Raw genomic sequence first — 22,149 nt, forward strand, 5'->3', positions numbered from 1 at the left:
CACATGATGAATTTTTCTCAAGTCTCATCAATCCTTCCTGGCATCAACCTCATAAAGCAACCCATGACCCCAACAATTCCAAACTGCTCCCACCAAAGCCAGCCAATGGAACAGAGTGTTTGGGCTGACCCCTGAGAAAGAACAAACAGTAGGCTCTCCCACATCAGTGACTGACTTTAGTAACTGAGAGAGGCCATGGAAAGCCCCTTTCCTAAGACTCTCTAAACCCCTGACTGATGCAGGCAATAATAGTTATTCTAGGAGGCAAGGAGAAGATTGACAAGACTCAATTCAATTAAGCAAATGTTTCCTTATTGGTGATGTGGCACAGTGAAAAAAGTATAGGGTTTGGAGCAAGGAGAAAGATGATTTTAAAGTCCACTTCTGAGAATGACTGGCTATGGAGCTATAGGTAAGTTCTTTAAACTCCCTGAACTTCTGTTTCCTCTTCTGTAAAATGGCAGTAACAATGCTTGCAGCACCGAAGTCAGAGGATTGTTGTAGAAAAATGGATCCTAAGATCATAGGCATAGATAAGTTGGCAAGGACCTGAAAAACCATTTATTCCTTGGGTTCTTAACCTTTTTGAATATGTCATGAACCCCTTTGGCAGGTTGGTGAAGCCTACATACCCCTTCTCAGGGTAATGTTTTTAAATAATTGAAGGAAACACTAACTTCAGGTAGAAATTATTGAAAATAAAGATGTATTTTTTCCACTATGTTCCTGGGTCCCTGAAATTCATGGATCCATGGGCCTTAAGTTAAGAACTTTTGATCTAGACTAACTTTTTTAACAAATGAAGAAACTGAGGCTCAGGAAGAGTTGTGAATTATCCAAGGTCATGCAGATGAATGACAGAGGTAGAATTTGAACCCAGGTCCTCCGATTCCAGGATCAGTGCTTCATTTCCTGTAAAGTTATTTGCAAACATTAAAGGACCATATAAAACCAACTGTTATTAATCATCAACTATGTGTAAGGCACTGGAGATATGAATGTATCTCCTTATCTGCAAGGTGATTAAGGGGAAGTGTAGTTTTTCCCATGCAGAAAGAGAGACTGAAGGATCATGGGAAGTGGAAACCTGCAAGGTAGGGAGATGATGTGTAGCAGAAGTAATGCTCAGCCAACTTCAAGTTAAGGATGCTGCTACTCCAAAATGGACATAATTATAAGCACTTGGAGCATTGTCTAACTCAATGACTCACTAAAAGACTGATCTGTCTAGACAGAATTTTGTAGATACCTTAACTGCAGCTGCTACCAGGAGGACTTGGTGAATTTATCCTTTCTTCACTTCTTTCCCCTTCCCTGCCTTGTTATTGGTGAACTAGCATTGATTATCCTCTAGAATTTCCTGCTCTTGCTTGCTTAAACTTTGTTTACTTGCTGTATGTACTTTTACAATGAATTTTGTCCATAGATGAAGACAAGGTGGTTTTTATTGCATTCTGAGTCAATGTTTGCTGTAAAGGAGTGGGCCATACAAAGAGAATAAGGAAACCTATGGACCAGTCAACTAAGGGACTATACTAAAGATCTCTCCCTGTCTGTCTCTCTTTCTCTGTCTGTCTATATCTATCCCTTTCTCCTGCACTCTTGACACAGTCCCTGACTGTAAGGAGCTTATAATCCATAATCTGGGAGTATAAGGTACATAATTAGCTATTATACAAAGTAGAATATGATAAAGACAAAGATGAGATCCAGACAAAATATTTCACAAAAATTTCAGGATGTGAGATCACTTCCAGTTGGTTGGAGGGAGTGGGTCAAGGAAAGGCTTCATGGAGGAAGCTGAATTGACCCTTGAAGGAAGAGATGGAGTCCAATAGGCTTGCCATAGTCTGGTTCCAGCCTCATGAGTGAGAAATATAAGGAATAATGAGATACATATTCCTTTTGGGTTCAAATCTTAGCTCTGCATCTTATTACCTGGGCAACCTTGTGCAAGTTCTTTCCTTTTCAGTGCCTCACTTTACTTTTTCTTTTTTTGTAAAATAAGGGGGTTGGACTGGGCAATCCCTAAGTTTCCTTCTGTTTCTAAAATCTTACAATACCTCTGGCTCTTGAAATAACTTATCCAAATTCAAATGAGGTTATGATCTCTCCAGTACTGTGGTGACATTATCTATCATTCATTAAGCCATTCTCTTTGATGGACAGGGAAAGGGAGGCAAAGAGAATGAAATCAGACAGGGTATTGGTAGAGGAGTCAGGGAATGACTATCAAAGTTCCCTATTTCACCTTCTTGGACTGACCCATGACCACTGGGAAATCAATTACACCCTATACCAATTCAGGACATAATGTGACCAAATAGCACGGTCATCTTGTCAGGTATGACAACATCACAAGCCAATAGCCTATGTTCATCTGTGTCATCACCTTTTGTAAGCAGCCATCCTAACAGGTTAGTGTCATATTACCTGTCTAATCATGATGCTATTTTTCTTTCTTCTTTTCTGCCCTACATTCCAAATCTACTTCTCCCTATAGGTCCTTTACAAATTAAGAAGAGAAATCAGTGACAGGGAAGGAGGTCCCTGGGTCTAACCAGTGGATAAAAGGTTCCTCATCCAAAGGTAAGAAGCAACTTATTGTGCAGTGGACAGTGAGTTGGGCTTTGATTCAGACCTGGTTCAAATTCTGCCTCTGGTATTTTATTAGCTACATGCCTATTATCATGAGTGAAATTTAACAAAAAGGTAAACTGAGGCACATTTCTCTAAGTAAGATAACATTTTATTAACAGAGGCAGGCTTCCTGCCAATTAAAGGGTCAATGGATCTGTCTCTGGCTAAAGACTGAGCAAAAGGATAGCTCCCCTTTTATAGGTTTTGGGAAGAACAGAGCAAAGGTCAGAATAGGGTAGATGACACCATGGGATTAAGGACAACATGGTTATATAACTAAGGCATGGGGAACAACATGATTTGTTGGAAGTTTGGTAACTAGGGGCTAGCAACAACTCCCTCCTTCCCCCCATGACTAAAAAGTGTTCATTGTTTGAGTCTAGCTGCAAGACAGTGGCCCAGACTTTTTGGACAACCAGACATCCTTGAAGGATAGCTTGGTAGCATAAAGATATTAGGCCTGACTCCCTTATCTCCCAAAGTTAGCTGAATTCCTTGAGGCAAGAATAGAAGAGTGATTAGCAGGCTAGGTGGATTTTTAAATTTAAGCCATTATAGGCCAGCTGAATTTGTAACCAAATTCAGAGACAGAGAACCATAACTTAAGCAGTTACAGGACAAAATCAATTAGCTGTAAATAGAATGAACAGATAAATGACACAGAACCAATCATAATGATTTCACTATGAATAAGTCATTTGATCTGTTTAGGTCTTGGTTTCCTCATTTGTATAATTGGGTTAATGATACCTTGTTGTGAAACTGAAATGAGATAATGTATGTAAATTAACATGAGTTATTATTATTAAACCAAGGCTATCAACTTGCTTGTTACTCTGAGCAAGTCACTTTGTGTCTATGGGTTTCCATTTCCTCAAAATAAAGTGTTTGGACTAGATGACCTCTAAGGTATCTTCCTGCTTTAAATCCTATGAATTTTATTTTATTCCTTCTCTGGAAGTAAGAACTTATAGGAACTGTGCAGGGCTGTCCTGGAGGAACACGGCTAGTACAGTGGAAGAAGTACTGCATTTAGAGGCACAGTTTGAAGTCAAGCTTTGTTATTTACCATCTGTGTGACCTCAGGCAAATCTTTTAGCTTCTGTCTGCCTCAGTTTCCTAATTTATAAAATGAGGGGGTTGGATCAGACGACCTGTAAGGTCCTTTCCAACTCTAAAGCTATGATCCTTCTAAGGCAGCCTGCGGTGTTATTTCCTTTCATAATCAACCCCTCTGTCTTTTCTTTTTAAAGGATTCCCCCCTCCCCTTTCAGGCTGGAAATGCAGTCATCTAAGTGAAAAATTGGACCTTTATTTTTGTAGGCATAGGTGAAAGAATGGATACTCTTTTCTCAAATTTCCTAGAGCACTTTGCATCTTGCCTGTGCCATTATCATATTCTATCTTGGGTCATACTTGCAGACACTTAACATCTGTGTCCACCCTTGTGTCACATCCTTGGACTGTAAGTTCCCTGATGGCAGGAAATGGGCCATTTTTCATCTTCATATCCCCATTGGGTAGCCCACTGCTTCACACACAGCAAGTGCTTAATGAATGTTTATTGAAATGGATTGAATCTAATTGAATAAGGTTGAAGCTCTGTATCGATTAGGTGGGCTATTTCTCATTTCTAGTAGTCTCTGTCTGACTCTGTGAGCAGGCTGCAACACATTACAAACAAGAAATTAGGAAGAAGTAGAGTAAAAGATGTCATCAGAGAAATAGATGTGCTAAAAAGAAGAGCTGGCCATGGTGCTGAGAGCGAGGGATAATTGATGAACAGACAGTGAGGCTGCACAGGCATACCTATTATGTCAAAAGGAATTGAGGAAGGCCTTCAGTCTGTCCTGTGGGCCCCTGTATTGAACTGATGGGAGAACATGGACCAAAGTTTCACAGGATGGGCAGACATGGATGGGTTGAGATCACAGTGGTTGGAGGGAACATCTACACAGATGAGATCACGTATCCATTTGAGTATTTAAGTGAGTATGGCTGTACTCCAGGTAGCCAGGAGAGAGTCAGGACAGAGTCACCCTCTGACTGGGAACTAATTGCCTATTAGAGATGTACAATCTGGGTACCTCTCTATGGGTCAGTCAGCAATGGGAGGCACCTCCCTTGCATCAGGTAAACTGAAACTTGTTACCTTAGAAACTAACACATTGTGACAAATGGGTGTCAAAAGGTAATGGTTTGTATGGAGTTGAGAAAAAGGAGAATTTTAGGAAAGTAGGAATATCATTGTTTGGCATTGTGGACAGGAGGGGTGTGTGTATGTGTGTGTGTGTGTGTGTGTGTGTGTACTTGTGTGTACACTAGAGTATAGCACTAAGAGCAACTTACATCTTGAAAATTACTACAGGTCAGGGATTGGTTTATTCTTTTGAGTGTCTAGTCTTAATTTACAAGATGTGAATTGTAAATTTACTCTGTTTAGAGTGTAGTACTGACATTTCAAAGGAGTCATAAGGAATACACCACTCCTCTCAATTCTATCTCCATAGCCCCACCATAAATTCATACTTTGGTGTCTTGTCAGTCTTATATGAGTTTGAATAGTGACAGTTCCTTTCTCAGGCTAGATCACCCCCTCACTTGGACAACCATTAAGGTTTTGAAACTTCTGGGTTAAAAGACTAGACCCTAGAATATGACAACCTTTCATGAGATTGACCCTAAAAATGCCAGCTTACAAAGATCACTGGAGACTGCAGTCTATGTGCCAGATTCATTGTTTACTAGCTATGTGATGATGGGCCAGATACTTAGCCTCTTTAACACTCAGTTTTCTCATATGTAGTTTGCATTTCCTACTTTACATGTTCACATATAATCTATCTATCTATCTATCTATCTATCTATCTATCTATCTATCTATCTATATATATATATATAATCACAAACATACAGCTGGAAGAGACTCACAGGCCAGCTAGTCCAATCATCTCATTTTTACAGATGAGGAAACTGAGTCACAGGAGGTGACTTGCTCAAAGCCAAAAGGTAGTAAATAGCATAGATGGGACTTAAAACCAGGTACCCAGACTCCTGATAATACGTATAAAGTGTTTTGTAACATACCCTCTTCTCCCCTCTCCCAGCTTTGACGGAGGCTGAGTATGCCCGACTAAGCTGCTGAAATATGCCCAGCTTGCCGTGTCACAGTCAGGAGGGAGAAGACAAGAGATAGATGTTTCTCAGACTTTGGTTACCTCTGTCTTCAATTAACTCACATGTATGTTACATATAAGAAACAAGACAAAGCAAGCAGTTATTAAGGATTGACTATTACATGCATTCCACAGGTTCACAGGTCATATCCCACACTGACTCCTTCACTTTTTCACAGTATCTTGGTCTCAACTATGATCTAACAGATCACACAATGTTTGTACCTCTAAGGTTGAGGTTAGGAAGAGGGAATTAGGACCAGACTTTGGATACCTTTATCCTGTCTTTCTGAATTATGAGATTGGCTTCCTAATCCCACTGTAAATTCCATGACCACAGATTAGGTCTTATTCTTTTCTGTGACCTCATAGCATATAGTAGGTATTTAACCAAAGTTTTTTAAATTGAATTAAATCCCTATTTTTGTAGCTGGGGGTCCTGTTCAGGCAAAGGGACAGACGTTGGGACATGCTGAATCCAGTGGGATCTACTTGCCAGATAAGTCACTTGTAGAATTTTCATTGTGAATAATTTACATCTTGGAAATTACAACAAATCAGGGATTGGTTTATTGTTTTGACTTTCTAGACTTAAGAAAGTGATGGAAGAAATATTAACAAAGCAGATTAAACTTAAAAGTGTGTGTATGTACATTTTTTTTAGTGAGTCTATTATCAAACATTTACCACACACTCCTGGTAGAGGCCCTTTTTAAGTTCCCTGCTCTCTGAACTGTAATTGGCAGTAACTACCAAGGCTTTGTAACAAGGTAAAGGACAATGACAGCACTTTTACTCCCACGGTAGCAAGGAACAGGTGAATTTAGCACCTAGATCCAAGAATAATGAGTTAAAATAGGAAGCTACCAGATGCCTTTCTTCTTCTCCTCCCAGTCATGCTTCAACCCCTTCTCTACATGACCACCTCCATTCCTCCACCTTCTGTCTCTTCCTTGAAACTGAATTTTTATTAAATTTGAGAGTGTGTTTTGTGCTGCTTGAGCTGGGAAGGTTTTGCAAAGCTTATCCTGGGTACCATCTTGTTAATTACAGTTCTGCCTACAACCCACCCCAAGTGTTCTGCCCTCATGTCCTGGACAATCTTAATGAGGATTGTTCCTCTTAGTTAGGAAAATTAGAGTGCAGACATGCATTAACAGTAAGATTGTGTGCACTTTAACATACAGATTTGCTCCTTGATCTATTGTATATACTGAAATTATAAGAAAATAAAAGCAACTCAGACCATCCAGGGCCTGAGGTGAGACTCTCTTGTACTTGAATTTTCCCTCCCCCACCCCATCAACCCAATAGACAACACAGTTTTTTTTTATAAGATGATTTGGAGTCTTCCAAGCAGGCAACTTCTCCCATTAAAACACATAGGATAATGACTTACTCACATCTGACCTGTGACAGAATGAAAACTAGACATCAGTGGTTCATGATTCCTCTCATAGGGTTCTGTCTTAAAGATTATTTGCTTGCAATTTGATGCCTGTTATTTTTATCTGTTCCCTATCTAATGTTGGGCCTATGCATTTAGGTCAGTTTGCAGGCAAGAATAAGCTAGAGAGAAAAGAACACTCAATTTAAAGTCAAAGGCCCTGGGTTCAAATCCTGGCTTTCTGACTACTTCTTTGTTACCTTAGAAAAGTCAGTTAACCTCTCTGAAAGCCTCAATTTCTTCATAAATAACATGAGAGCTTTGGATTTTATTACAGGAATAGAGATTTAGAGATTGAAAGGACTTTAGAGGTCATTTAGTCCAAACCTCTCATTTTACAGATGAAGAAACTGAATCTCAGAGAGTTTAAGAGAGTGGCAGAAGCACAGCTGGAATTTGAGCCCTGCCCTCTTAATCCAAAGGTCATGTTCTTTCTCTTGTACTGTATTAACATCCTTTCCAGGTCAGGCTCCTTTGATCCTCAGGTAGATACAGGTGGACCTCAGTATCACCACCACCATTAGTGCCAGTATCATTATTGCCAACACTTATCTTCACAAATATGTCACCATCATTTTCACCATCAGCTGTGTACCATTATTACTATCACTAACTGTGAATTGCCATTAAGTGCTATCTTCACTAGCAGGATAAACACTTAACATAATTATACTTGCCAGAATCACTAAATCACAGAATTGAAGAATTAGAAGAGTCAGAAGTCATTTTATCCAATCCAAACACACACACACACACACACACACACACACACACACACACACACAAATTCCCACTATAATACGTAACGTACAGTGAGTTTTTTACATGTTATATAATTTGGTCCTCATAACAACCCTGTGAAGGAGGTGCTACTATTATGCCCATTTTATAGATGGGCAAACTGAGGTTTACAGAGGTGAAGTGACTTTCTCATTGTCACACATCTATTAAATGTCTGAGGCAAGATCTGAACTCAAGACCTCTTAATTTCAAATCAAATACTCTCTCCCAATGGAGAGAACTGCCAGATGTATTATGTCGAATCAATACTCAGCATCAAAAAGGCCTGAATTTAAATCCTGCCTCAGACACTTAATAGATGTGTGACAATGGGAAAGTCACTTCACCTCTGTAAGCCTCACCTTCCCCATCTATAAAATAGGTATAATAATACTACCTACCTCATGGAGTTGCTATGAGGATCAAATGAGATAACATATGTAAAATGATTTGTCAACCTTTAAGAACGATTTAAATGCTAATTAACTAGCTATTAAATGATATATTATGGCATTTGCTCCTTGTGACAACCTTGTGAGGTAAGTGTTATTGTCATCTCCATTTTACATATAAGCAAACTGAGGCTGAGAGAGGTGAGGTGAGTATCTGCACTATGACTTACAGGTGATCATACAGCTTCTGTTCAAAGACCTTCAGGGAGGGGAAACTCATCACCTCTAGGCGCTTTTGGACAGTTCTCATTATTAGGAAGTTTTTCCTGACAGCTAGTCTAAATTGGCCTTCCTGCAACTTCTACCCATACCTCTAGGTTCTACTTTCTGGGTGTAGAATCCTCTTAGTTTCTATAACCAGCTCTTCCTCATTTTTCCAGTTTTCCATGCACCATTGCTAGCATTACAAGTTGGAATTGGAGTGGTGGGATCTTTGTTTCAAAAACAACTTTTTTTTTCTCCCAAAGATACTTCCCCATAGTAGAACAGGATCAGGAGATGGTGATTAATGGGGAATGGCCATAGGGGGATTTACCAACAGACAAACCAACTGGTTCTCTCATTTGTTAGTAGCATGTTTTGGAGGCCAAGGTAAAGTGAAAGTCATTCATTCATTGAACATTTCAATAGCAAATTGATATATAAGTTCTCCTGGACACAGCAGACTATCAATGTGTCCCCACCCCCTGTCCATCAGCCTGTAATACTTATCAATCTAAGCTCTCATTTAACATTAGGCTCCCCACCTGGGATGGGGAGGTTTTATGGTTTCCAAATCCTGGTGGTTAACAAACATTCTATGGGCATTAGAACTCAAGCACATTAGATAAGTCTCACAATTGAGACATTTTTTTAGGAGAAAATCTGCTAATTTCCCAGCCTGGGATGCCAAGAACAAAATGGGTAAAATGTCAAAATTTGCTTCTAACTCAAATCGCTTCAGTAAGTTTCCAGTAGGAAAGCACTGATAGCCCCAAAACTTTACTCAGGACTATTCTTTTTCCCTACAAAGTTAAAACATTATGTGTCTCTCCTCATTCTCAGGAAAATATGTGATCCCTCTCTGTTAGTGATGAGAATGTAATGCCTAGACTCCCACAGACCTCTCACAAATTTGGGATCTCACGTATTTTTTCTTGTGCCTGAATGCAAGATGGCCTTCCTAGCATAAAATAATTATCGAAAGATAAACTCCCTGTTGGAGAAGATGTTGAAAAATTGGAACACTAGTGCATTGTTGATGGAGTTGTGAACTGATTCAACCATTCTGGGGAGCAATTTGGAACTGTAACCAAAGGGCTATAAAATTCTGCATACCCTTTGATCCAGCAATACCACTACTAGGTCTGTATCACAAAGAGATCATAAAAAGTGGAAAAGGACCAACATGTACGAAAATATTTTTGGCAGCTCTTTTTGTGGTGTCAAAGAATTGGAAATTGAATGTGAGGGGAATGGCTGAATAAGTTGTGGTATAAGAATGTATAAGAAATGATGAGCAGGTGGATTTCAGAAAAAAAACAGGGAAAGATTTACATGAACTGATGCTGAGTAAATTGAGCAGAACCAGGAGAATATTGTACACAGTAACAGCAACATTATATGATGATAAACTATGATAGACTCAGCTCTTCTCAGCAATACAATGATCCAAGACAATTGTAGAAGACTGTTGATGGAAAATGCCATCCACATCCAGAGAAAGAACTATAGAATCTGAATGCAGATAGAAGCACACTATTTTCACTTTTTTTGTTTTTATTTTGTTTCTTCTTTCTCATGGTTTTTCCCTTTTTTCTGATTCTTCTTGCACAACATGACTAATATGAAAATATAATTAATATGATTGTACATATCAGATTGCCTGCTATCTTGGAGAGAGGGGAAGGAAAGAAGGGAGAAAAAATTTGGAACTCAAAATCTTACAAAAGCGAATGTTGAAAACTATCTTTAGATGTAATTGGAAAGAATATTATTTAAAAAAAGATAAATTCATTGATGTCAGAGCCTGTTACACTTTTTATGGGAGTATGGATCTCAAACTGGAAAGTACCCCAGAAATCATTTTGTCCAACCCCTCATTTTAAAGAAGAGGAAATTGAGACCCAAGGAGGCTAAGAGACTTGCCTAAGATTATACAGTAAGTAGTCCACAGAGGAGGGATTTGAACCCAGTCCTCTTACTCTAGAGCTGATGTTCTTTATACTGTATCATGCCTTGTATCTCCAATGTCTACAAATATTTATCAAGAGCCTGCTATGTGCCAGGTATTATGCGGAGTGGTGGGGATATAAAAAAAGACAAAAGACAGTCCCTGATCTCCACAAGCTCACAGTATAATGGAAGAAATAACATGCAAACAAGTTATATACAAGATAAATTGAGGGTAGTCTCAGTAGGTAGATGCTAAGATTAAGAAAGAGTGGGAAGGGCTTCTTGCAGAGAGTAGGATTTTAGCTGAGATTTGAAGGAAGCAAAAGAAGCCAGGAGGTTGAGATGAGGAGGGAGGTCATTCCAGGCATGGGGGACAACCAGTGAAAATACCTGGAGTCAAGAGATGGAACATCTTTCTCAAAGAACAGCAAGGATGTCAGTGCCATCAGATTACAGAGTATGTATTGGAGGTTAAGGGAGGGGTAAAAAGATCTTAAGTGCTCTTCTTTTATACATGGATTTGTCTACACACTTACGCCTATATAAAAATGTATATGTATATATAAATAATACATATGCATAACATGTATATATATATAATGTATCACAAAATAATAAATTACATCAAATATGTATGCAAATACATATGACATGTATTATATATACATCATATGCTTTTTTGGTCAGATTGCCTTTTAGCCTGGGGTGGGGTGGGGAGGAATATCTATTATTTCATGAATGTAAAGACTTTTCTATATAAAAACTTCTTTTCACCAATATAGATGAATAACTCCTTTCTAGTTTAGTCACAGAATCATATGATCAGAGATGGAGAGTGGAAAAGAACCTTAGAGGCCATCTAGTTCAACTCTCTCATTATACAGATGAAGGAACTGAGGCAAAGACAGATCAAGCAACTTGCCCCAGGGTCATAGCCCCAGTTATGTCCCTAGTTATCTAGGAACTAAACCTAAATCTTCTTGAAATCAAGGTCAACCTTCTAGCCACTAAACATCACTGCCTCTCAGATATTTAGTAGTTGGATAATCATGAGCAAACCACACAACTGCTAAAAGTCTCAATCTCCCTATCTGTAAAATGTGGATAATAGTACCATGCAAGGTTGTTATGAGGAAAATACTTTGCAATCCATAAGATCTCTATAAATGTGGCCACCATTATTTATCTCAGATGAGCCCAGTAGCAGATTGTATGTCTGTTGTACATAGAAGAGTTTCAGGAGGATCATTATCAATTTAGCTGCAGGGTGAAGATTTTTTCAGCTAAGCAAGCCCAAAAGCTGTCTATGCCTTATTCTTAATGAAAAAGTTTCTAGAGTTTAAGGTTATTGTTGTGAACAATGAATCTCATGGTAGAGCAGAATGTGCAGGAGACTTGGCTCAAAGTGTAAATGACCCCCAAGGCATGTGTAAATATTGATTTTTAAATAAAACCGAATCCCTGGTATGAGTTTGGTTGTTTGCCTCTTTCTTTTAATTTGTAGGGCAGCCTGGTGTAGCAGGGAGAATATTAACCTTGGAATCAGGAATATTTGTGTTCAGATTCTGCCCCTGACACTAGCTCCATGGTATAGAATTCAAATCTACAGGGCTCAACACCCAATCCAATACTTTATCTTCCTTTACTATTTTTTTTGAGTTAATTTAAAACAAAAAGTAGTTTGAGAAAAGCAGATTGGAAAATTGAACTAGGTTAGATGCCCAGGAAAAGGGCAAATAAGAGAAGATATTGGAGTTTAAGAATGAGGGAAGTTAGAAGTATGGGGAATCTGATGGGAGTTGTTAGGAGAGCAGATTTTATAATGAACCCCAAAGTTTGGCCCAAAGAAACAACCAGAAATAGCTTTGTCCTCTCTCCCCTCCCCTCTCCTCCCCTTTTCCATAGGAGGAGGAGGAGGAGGAGGAGCTCTTTAAAGTTTGAAAAGCAGTTTACATATATTGTTTCCTTTGGTCTTCACAACAAGCTAAATACAAGTATTGTTATTCCCATTTCACAGATTAGGAAATTGAGTCTCTGTGAGATTAAATGACTTGCCTGGAGTCACACATCTAGGTAGTGTGGAAGTCAGGATTTGAACCCAGATCTCCTCCATTCAAGTCCAATTCTCTTTTCTCTATGATGGGGAAGGAGCTGCTAAGGAATTAAAGGGTCCAAGGCTGCATTCCCAAGGCCAAAGTCTCAGAGATTTCCTTTCCATCATTTGGGCAAGGTCATTCCGGGACAGAGAGGGAAGAATAAAAATCATTCCTCCATGGAAAAAGAAAGAAAAAGGACTGTGTGTGTGTTGGGGCGGGGTGGGGATGGGGGGCTGAAATTGCAAAAACACAGAAAAAAAGACAATACATAAAGCACAAGGGAGGCAGCAGATGAGACCAGGGCAAGCACCTGGACCCTACTTTGGGGGCATTATGCAGCCAGCATATTGTCACAGGAGGTTCCTCTGCCAACGTGCCAGTCAGCAGTAGGATAGCTTTACACATTACTCAGTCATGACAGCACAATAGCTTTATCAATGAAATCAAGCAGCTGGTCAATGTAGTGAAAAATAAGTGAGTATGGAAGGATCTGGCTCACGATAGCGGGGCGGAGGTGTCACAGACCCCTGGCACGGCGTCCAGACTCCCCAGAGACTAAAGGATTGAGTCAAGTTTCTGTTGGTGATAATGACAGAGATGAGAGAAGAGTCCTACGACATTATAGCTAATTCATTTACATACTCCCCTCTGATTGACTGATCAAGTTCAAGCTGAGCAGAATCAAGAAGCCCTACTCATGATACCATGAATTTGGCTTCTGGTGGGGCTGGGAGTGGGAAAGAGGTAAGAATTCTAGGCTATACACTTATAATCTAGTAGCATTCAGTGCCTGGGTCTGCAAGTGCATCCCCAAGCTCCATCTTGCATGATCTGTGTCTTCCCTAATGTAGGAAATGCAAATCCACATAATAAATGCCTGATTATCCCAATTACCTTTAATTGTTTGGCTTGTGAAGCAACAGCGTTAACAATAGGCAAAGGCTCGATAAGGGAGCACCAGCGTTTAGCAGAACAACCTTTTCCCAGAGTTGGGGATAAAAATGAAACAAAGAGGCCACCTCATTCCAGCCAGCTAATAAGCCCACCCCTCTGGACCTGGGGCAGGTTGCTTGCGACTAGACGATTTGTCTGAATCCTCCCAAGTGGTTTAGGGACGCTGCTCATATGGTGACTCCTTTATACAATGGTCACTAAAGACTGCATGAAAAAATATGTAAAATCTTTGAAAAGGGAGAAAGAAGAGTGTGTTGGCTCTCACTCTGCATTGACCAAAGCCAGTAATAGCCTAGGCTGTTCTAAGATATGTATCACTTTCCCCAAGAGCTTGAGAACATCTGTTAAAATTTTGTCCCAGAGGAGGTGCTTCATCTCAGTCAAACTAGGAAGGGCCGACCTTCCAGGAGAGATGGAGTCCAGTATAGACCAGTCCTGCTGGACCCTACTTCTTCAAGACTGGGGATTCATAATAAGTCAGACTAATAATAAATCCATTTTTCCTCTTTTAAAAAAATACATAGCCTACAGGCTGTTCTCTAAGCTTTCTCCCTTCTCCCCAGTTGAGCCAGTCAGTGGTAGAGAGGTGGTGGAGGTAGGCTGGATGGGAAAAAGAGAGCCACTGATTTTCTGTTGCTATAAATCTACCCTTCATTCATCTGGTCATACAATAAGTGTTTATTGAGCACATAAGGTAACAGAAAATTTTAGAGCTGGAAATTTGATTTAGGAGATTCCATAGTGGAAGCAGCATGGGCCAGTGAATAGGGCACTGGACTGACCTGAGTTCTGGAGCTAACTCTGTCATTCATTAGTCATGTATTCTGGAGTAAGTTGCTTCTTTTCTCTGGGTCTAGTTCCTTGTCTGTAAAATAGGTGCGATGTTTTATTTTTTGTTACCTAGCATTTATGTGATGCGTTAAGGTTTACACATCTCTTTACAAATATTAATTCATTTGATCCTGACAACAACCCTGCAAAGTAGGTGTTATTATTATAGGTGGGAAAACTGAGGAAGGTAGAGGTTAAATGACTTGTCCAGGGTCACTTAGCCAGTCAGGTCCTGAAGTCAGACTTGAATTTAGCTCTTCCTGACTTCAGGTCCAGTGCTCTATCCACTGTGCCACCTAGCTGTGTCCTGCTAATTGAGGAGCCACAAACTATTAAATAATATATAAATGATTAATATTATTATATGTTGTCTACTTCCTTCAGTAGGTACTCTGGCACATACTAAGTATTTAGAAAATGATTTTTGATTGATTGATGCAGTGCCTACAAGATAGCAAGACATGAATTCTTGAAGAGTTTACTAAGTAGGTGGGTTGATAAAATGCACAAGACAAAAAAAAAAAAACCTCACACACTGAAAACCATAGAGAATAATGAATGATTCAATACATGAGTAAGTGGAAAATATGCTATCATCATGCCTAGTATTGACTGGAAGGGAAGGTAGTGTAGTGAAAGAATACCAGGCTGGGAATCCAAGGGCATGGGTTTAAGACCCAGCTTTGCCAGTCACCAATGCCTGGTGTGACTCCAGGTAGGTCATTTCAACCCTCTAGGCATCATAGGTGGTTGTAAAGATCAAATGTGAGATGTCTGTGGAAATCCTTTGCAACCACAGCTATATAAATGCCAACTATTATTATTATTCATTGTTAGACTAAACTCAGGCTGCGGTTCTTAAACAGGCAGCAGCAAATTCATTAATTAACGTCCTGTTTCAGTTTAGAAAGCTGATTTTCTTAGCTTAAGTAAGACCCCAGGCCTTGCTGAGCCTGCTAATTTTGTTAAAATACTGACTTGAGGCCAGGGAAAATGCAAAACATATTCAATTCACACACGCTGGTGCAATTAAAATATTACATTCGCAGCTTGTTCTGCTAATGGGCAGCATAAACTTTTAGGACTATGATGAAATAACGAGCTGCTGGTTCAATCTATCAATAAGCATTTATTAAGAACCTACTGTATGCCAGACACTGTTGTGTTAGCAGCTGGTAGTACAAAGAAAAAAAAAACGAAAGTCACTACCCCAAGGAGCTTATATTCTACCGTGAGGACAACACGCGTGCATAAAAATACGTATGAAATAAATGTATACCCAATGAAAGCAAGGACATTTAGGGGGAGAAACAATAGTAGCTATAGGGATCACAGAAGTCCTTATGGAAGAAGTGGTTGTTGAGTTGATCTTTGAAGGCAACTAGAGATTCTAAGAGGCAAAAGCAAAAATTAATACATTCCAGGTATGGGGGGAAACTTATCAGGTGGAACAAACATAATTAAAGTTGTCTAAGTAAACATAAATTGAGATCTCTTCAGTGAATTTGTCAATGGTTGTTGATTTAAAAATATTGCCAATATCAGCTTGAACTTGATATCTGATCTGGTGAAGGATACCCTATAATTAATTTGAGTAAGAAAAGGTTGTTCAGGGGGCAACTATTGTGAAGAGTAAGAAAGCTTTGACCTTGGTGTTTGAAGAAGGAGATGAGCATGGATTAATGGTGAGGAGGAGAGGGGCATTCTAGATGAGGGAACAGCAGTAACAATAGCACTGAGGGAGGAATGAAGACGGACAGTCTATGTGAGATGAACAGTTTGGTATGGCTGCAGCAGGAGGGTCATGGCAGGAAGTAAGGAAAGATGAGATTGGAAAAGAAGGGGGATGGAAAAATTTGATTGAGAGACATAGGTTTGTCACCATTAAACCCTTGGGTGTTATACTTGAGAGCTCAAGTTGCTGAACAGCACGGCACAACTTACAAGACTTCCTTGGGGCACAAACACAGAAAACTATAGGAGAGGACACACAAGAATTCTCAAACCCTGCAGCTGCAATGCTCTGATGTCTGGCTCTCTCTCTCTCTCTCTCTCTCTCTCTCTCTCTCTCTCTCTCTCTCTTTCTCTCTCTCTCTCTCTCTCTGTCTTTCTCTCTCTCTCTCTCTGTCTTTCTCTCTGTCTCTCTGTCATTCTCTGTTTCTGTCTCTCCTTAAACTCTCTGTCTCTGTTTCTGTCTGTGTCTCTGTATCTATGCTCTCTGTCTCTGTCTCTGTCTCTGTGTCTGTCTCTGTCTCTGCCTCTCTGTATCTCTGTCTTTGTCTCTGTCTCTCTCTTTCTCTCCAGCAAACACAATAAGGTTAAGGAGTGCTAGTCTCAGACATGAGTTGTGAATTTCTATTTTTCCCTCCTTTGGTGTATTCACTAGTAAGGGAGAAAGACTGGTACACTCCTCAGGGGTGTTGCACACAGCTGTCACACCCCCAGCTCAGCTGCCCTGCTTTTTTTGTGGGAATGCTGGATGAAGGTTGAGTTTCAATTTTGATAGGCAATACAGACCTATTCTAGGTGCTTAATTAGGGTCGGGGCATGATGAAAACAGAATCTGAAGAAGACTAATCAAATGATGGTGTACAAGATAGAATGGAGGGGAACATTTAGAGGCAGAAAGACCAGCTAGGAGGATGTTGGAGTAATTCAAGTGTGAAGTGATGAGGACCTGTACTAAAGAAATATCTATGGATAAAGAGAGAAAATAATGAATCAGAGAAACACTGGGAAGGAAAGATGGATAGGACTTGGTGATTAGATACAGAAGAGGAAACAAAAATTATTCTAAATCTGTGTGGTGTAGTTGACAATGCGTGCCTAAAGTCAGAAAGACTTATCTTCCTGAGTTCAAATCTAGCCTCAGACAATTACTAGCTGTGTCACCCTGGGCAAGTCACTTAACCTTGTTTGCCTCAGTTTCTTCATATGTAAAATGAGCTAGAGAAAGAAATGGAAAAGCACTCCAGTACCTCTGCCGAACAAAAAACAAAAAACCAAATGGGGTCCCAAAGAGTTGGACATGACCAAAACAACTGAACAACAACAAAAATCAACAACAATTTGGAGTCAGGAAGATGTGGGTTTGGATCCTACACTGAATACTTACTTACCAGTCCTGTGACCATGAACAAATCATCTAACCTCTCTGAATCTCAGTTTCCTCATCTGGAAAATGGGAGAAAGTCACTAAAAGCCATTACCTATAGAACCTGCACCATAGGGTTGTTGTGAGACTCCAATGACATGTCAATACATTAAAGCATTTTTACAAAACTTAAAATGCCATATAAATGGCAGTTATCATTATGACAAGCTACTTTAGATTTTCCCAAAGTCTTATGGTTTCCACCTGAGGTGACTATGATATTGAAAGTTAGGGGTTGGCAGGGCATTGCAGGGAAGGGGCAAAGAAAGGGATGACCATTGCCCTTCTTTCTGACAATCTCTACAAACCATGGATGAGGAGACATGGTTGTGGTGGCAATGAGATAGGAAATCTACTGGCCAAGGTCAAGGGCCATCAGTGGGGAAATTACTGGTTGGAGACCTCTGTTATAAGGTTTCATGAAGGCCAGGGAATTGGGTAAACCTCAGAAGCCAAGTCAGAAATGAGGAAATTGGGAAAGACTGTAGGCTCTCGGAAAATAGGGGTGGGAGTGATGATGAGCTCAATTTTAGATACAGATATAGAATAAGAGGCATATTAGTATGGTGGCTAGAGTGCTAGAGTTGGCATCAGGAGGTCCCAGGCTTGAATCCTGCCTCTGACATTTACTAAGTGTGCAATCCTTAAGACACCTAATGCCTCAGAGCGTTGGGCAGCTCTCTAAGACTTCTGGATGATGTTTTAGACTGTTGGCTGTGGAGAGACTTCCTACATCCACAAAATCACACATCTTTCATGCACTAATTTACAGAAAACCAGAAGGGACTTTGGACCATTCACTCCAACTTCCTCATTTACAGAGATTGGGGCCAAGTCCCAGAAAATGGAAAATGACTTGTTGAAAGAACACATAGCTGGGTAGTGACATAACTGTAACTATGTAGAAGCCAGATCTCCTGATACCTAGATCAGTGCATTTTAAATTTTTCTTTCATTATTATTATTATGACCCATGTAATTTTACACAATACCACCTTGCTTTCCCATTAAGTTTGAAGTGACAGTAAAGCATTGAAAGAGTCAATGTTTCCATAGCAAAATGCAGATGTCACTGAGAAAAAGCTTCTAAGACACAATGAACAATTTTCAATAGCAATTTTGTAGTTTAATAGGTTGGGTGGGATTAGCAGTTGTTTTTCATTTTTCTGATCCTCAGCTTACCCCATTTGGAAAATGGGGATAGGAATGCTTTGTTCCACCTATGTCACAGGGTTATTTTTGAGGAAAGGGCCGAGTAACCCTTAAATTACTATAGAAATTGGAATGATTATTGTTGCTGTGCTACCATCTCAATGGCTTGGGTGAGACAGTCTTATGGAAGGCTATCCTTTTTAAGAGCTCAACTGGCAGTAACTCTGTACTCAACCAGAAGAGAAAGCTGAGCCATCACTAAATCCAGACAATGTAATGTTTGTTAAGGGAACAGTGATAATGGCATAGATAAACAGTTAATCCCCAAAGATCAGAATAAAAACAAAACAAAATGGGGAAAAAACCCTCTTTTGGCTTTAGGATAATAGTAGTTCATATTTATATAGTAAGATTGACCAAGTTTGACATTGATGCACATAGCAACCCTGTGAGGTAAGTGCTGCTATAATTATTCACATTTTACAAATAGGGAAACTGAGTCTCAGAAAGAGTTAGTGACTTGCCTAGGATCATATAGCTAGTAAGTATCTGAGGAAAGACTTGAATCTAGGTTTCCTTGACTCCAAATCCAGCGTTCTATCTATTATATTATGCTTCCTCTCCACATTTAATAGCTGTGTGATTCTGGGCAAGTCATTTTACTTGCCTGTGCCTCAGTTTCATCATCTATAAAATGAAGACAATAATATTTTAAATCCCTACCTCATAAAGTTGTTGTAAATGAAGTGTTTTATAAATTTGAAGCATGTAGAAATTAGAGTAGTGATGGAAAAATTGGAAATTGGATGGTGATGGTGAGGACAACATGGCTGATGATTTCTTGGGTGTAGTAGGATAGGTGAGCGTTACATTTGGGTAAGACAAATCTTATAAATCCTGATTTCCTGAGTCCACACTGGCTCAGTAATGATGGGAAATGGTTAAGGAATCAACAACCTGAGATTACAAAATTTGTTGCAGGTAATTAACTGAAAGTTGAACACCCTTCCTTTTTTAGGAGGTTTTGTGTTCATCATTAGTCCCTCTCCCAACCAGCCTAGGCCTTAGCTCTTCAGATAGAATCATTGAATGCCAGGGCTGGAGGAAAACTTAGAAGTTAATCATAGGGTAATAGATGTAGAGGTAGAAGGAATCTTAGAGATCACCAAGTCCTACTCCTTCCTTTTACAAATGAGGAAAGTGAGGCCAATATAAGGGAAGTGATTTGCCTCAGGTCATACAGATACTAATCAAGTCATCAAGAAATCAACACCCATCTAATAAGGGCCTATTATGCACCAGGCATGGCACTAGGGTTACAGTGACAGTAAATGACAGAATTTACTGGCAAGGAAATTCAATTACAATGGAGGAGACAATAAGGAAATATAGCCCCTCACACACATATACATGCAGTGCATATATGTATACAGGGGTTTATATATTATTTATTTATTATAAATATATTATGTAAATTTTAAATTTATAAACATTTAAATAAATTATACATTATATAACTATATTAGATATAATAATGAGAGCTGGCATTCACATATCACTTGAAGGTTTCCAAAATACTTTACAAATATTTTTATCTTCAGGACAAACCTGAGAGATAGGTGCTACTATTATCCCTATCTTACATATAAGGAAACTAGGGCTGAGGGAGATTAAGTGACTTGCCCAGGGTCACATAGCTAGTAAGTATCTGAGGCTGAATTTGAACTGAGGTCTTCCTGACTCCAATTACTCTATCAAGTATGCCACCTAGTTACATGTACATATAGAATACATATAAAAAGAATTCAGAAAATACTTAAAAACCAAGTGACAGAGCTAAGACTTTCACCCAGATCTCAAGATTCCTGGCCCAGTTTTCTTTTTTTTTCCCTATAATACTCTGATGTTTCTTCAGGAAATAAGAGGGAAGGGTTACTGAGTTTCATGAACTCTATTAAACAGGGATTGAAAGCCTCTATCTCTCTCTCTCTCTCTCTCTCTCTCTCTCTCTCTCTCTCTCTGGCAATCAGGGTTAAGTGACTTGCCCAAGGTTAAGTGACTTGTCGCATAGCTACAAAGTGTCTGAGGCCAGATTTGAACTCAGGTCCTCCTAACTGCAGGGCCAATGCTCTATCCACTATACCACCTAGCTGCCCATATATCTCTTAATAAAAGCTACTGCATGGTTTGCTTATTTGGTTCCATAGGCTAAGGAAACTAAACTCCACAAGCTCATTTCCTACCACTCTCACTCATGCAGCCCAATCCATGTGGAATGAAAGTGAGGCCCCATTCAAGAGCAGTGGACCTGTCCCACTATTGTGTAGCCCTCAAACAGAGATGCCATTTGTACCCAGATGCCATGGTTCTCTAGGAATGCCCAGGAGGCTGTCCAATGCAAATGCATGAACTAAGATCCAGAGTCTTCTGGACAATTAGTCATCCACTAGAGGTCTTCCAGAAAATGCTAGATGACCATTTTTTCAGGGATGTTGTGGATAGGATTCTTGTGTAGGTGTTGACTGGGCTACATAGCCTCTGAGGTCCCTTCCAACCCTAGAACACTTTGATTCTGTCAGTCTTCTAATGGTGAAATGACATGCACCCTCCTCTACCCAATCCTACCCCCTCGCCAGCTCACAGCAACTTCAATACTGACCCTGAGTAAAAATGTAGTCTGGAGAATTTCCCAACTACTTCTTACACCAAGCCATTGAATACTTTTCATAATCACAGGTGTATTTTTCTAACATTTGTGTAAGTTGTTCCATAATGCCTGCATAAGAAATAATGGCCACCATTTACATAGAGCTTTAAGGTTTGCGAAATGTTTTATTTTTTTATCTCATTTAGTCCCTCTAACAACCCTGTGAGGTATGTGCTACTATCATGTCCATTTTACAGATGAGGAAACTGAGCAGGAGTGTTCTGGTGAATATTTAACAACCAGCTCTCTGATGGGAAAAATCTAGGTATAACACATTTTATCTGCATTATCACTTCCTCCATGCCCCATCACCCATGCAGGGGTCTGGCATTGACCTCCATGAGTAAGGAGAGGGTCCCATATCAATAGGCTTTGGGACTGGAGTTACATTCACATTTTCTCCATCACTTTAAGTCTAGACAATCAATGAAATGATAATTCAAGCTTTGATTTGTAACATTTCCCAATGTATAAATGATCACACTGAAAATTTAATGATTGACTCTCACCAGCATACCCCTGAAATTGAGAGGGTAAGTGAGTTATCCAGTATTTTAGATAGAATTCAAACTCAGGGCTTCTTGACTTCAACTCTAACACTCAAAT

This window comes from Vombatus ursinus, unplaced genomic scaffold (genome assembly GCF_900497805.2).
Source record: "Vombatus ursinus unplaced genomic scaffold, bare-nosed wombat genome assembly UNPS02014811.1, whole genome shotgun sequence".
Taxonomy (NCBI): Eukaryota; Metazoa; Chordata; class Mammalia; order Diprotodontia; family Vombatidae; genus Vombatus; species Vombatus ursinus.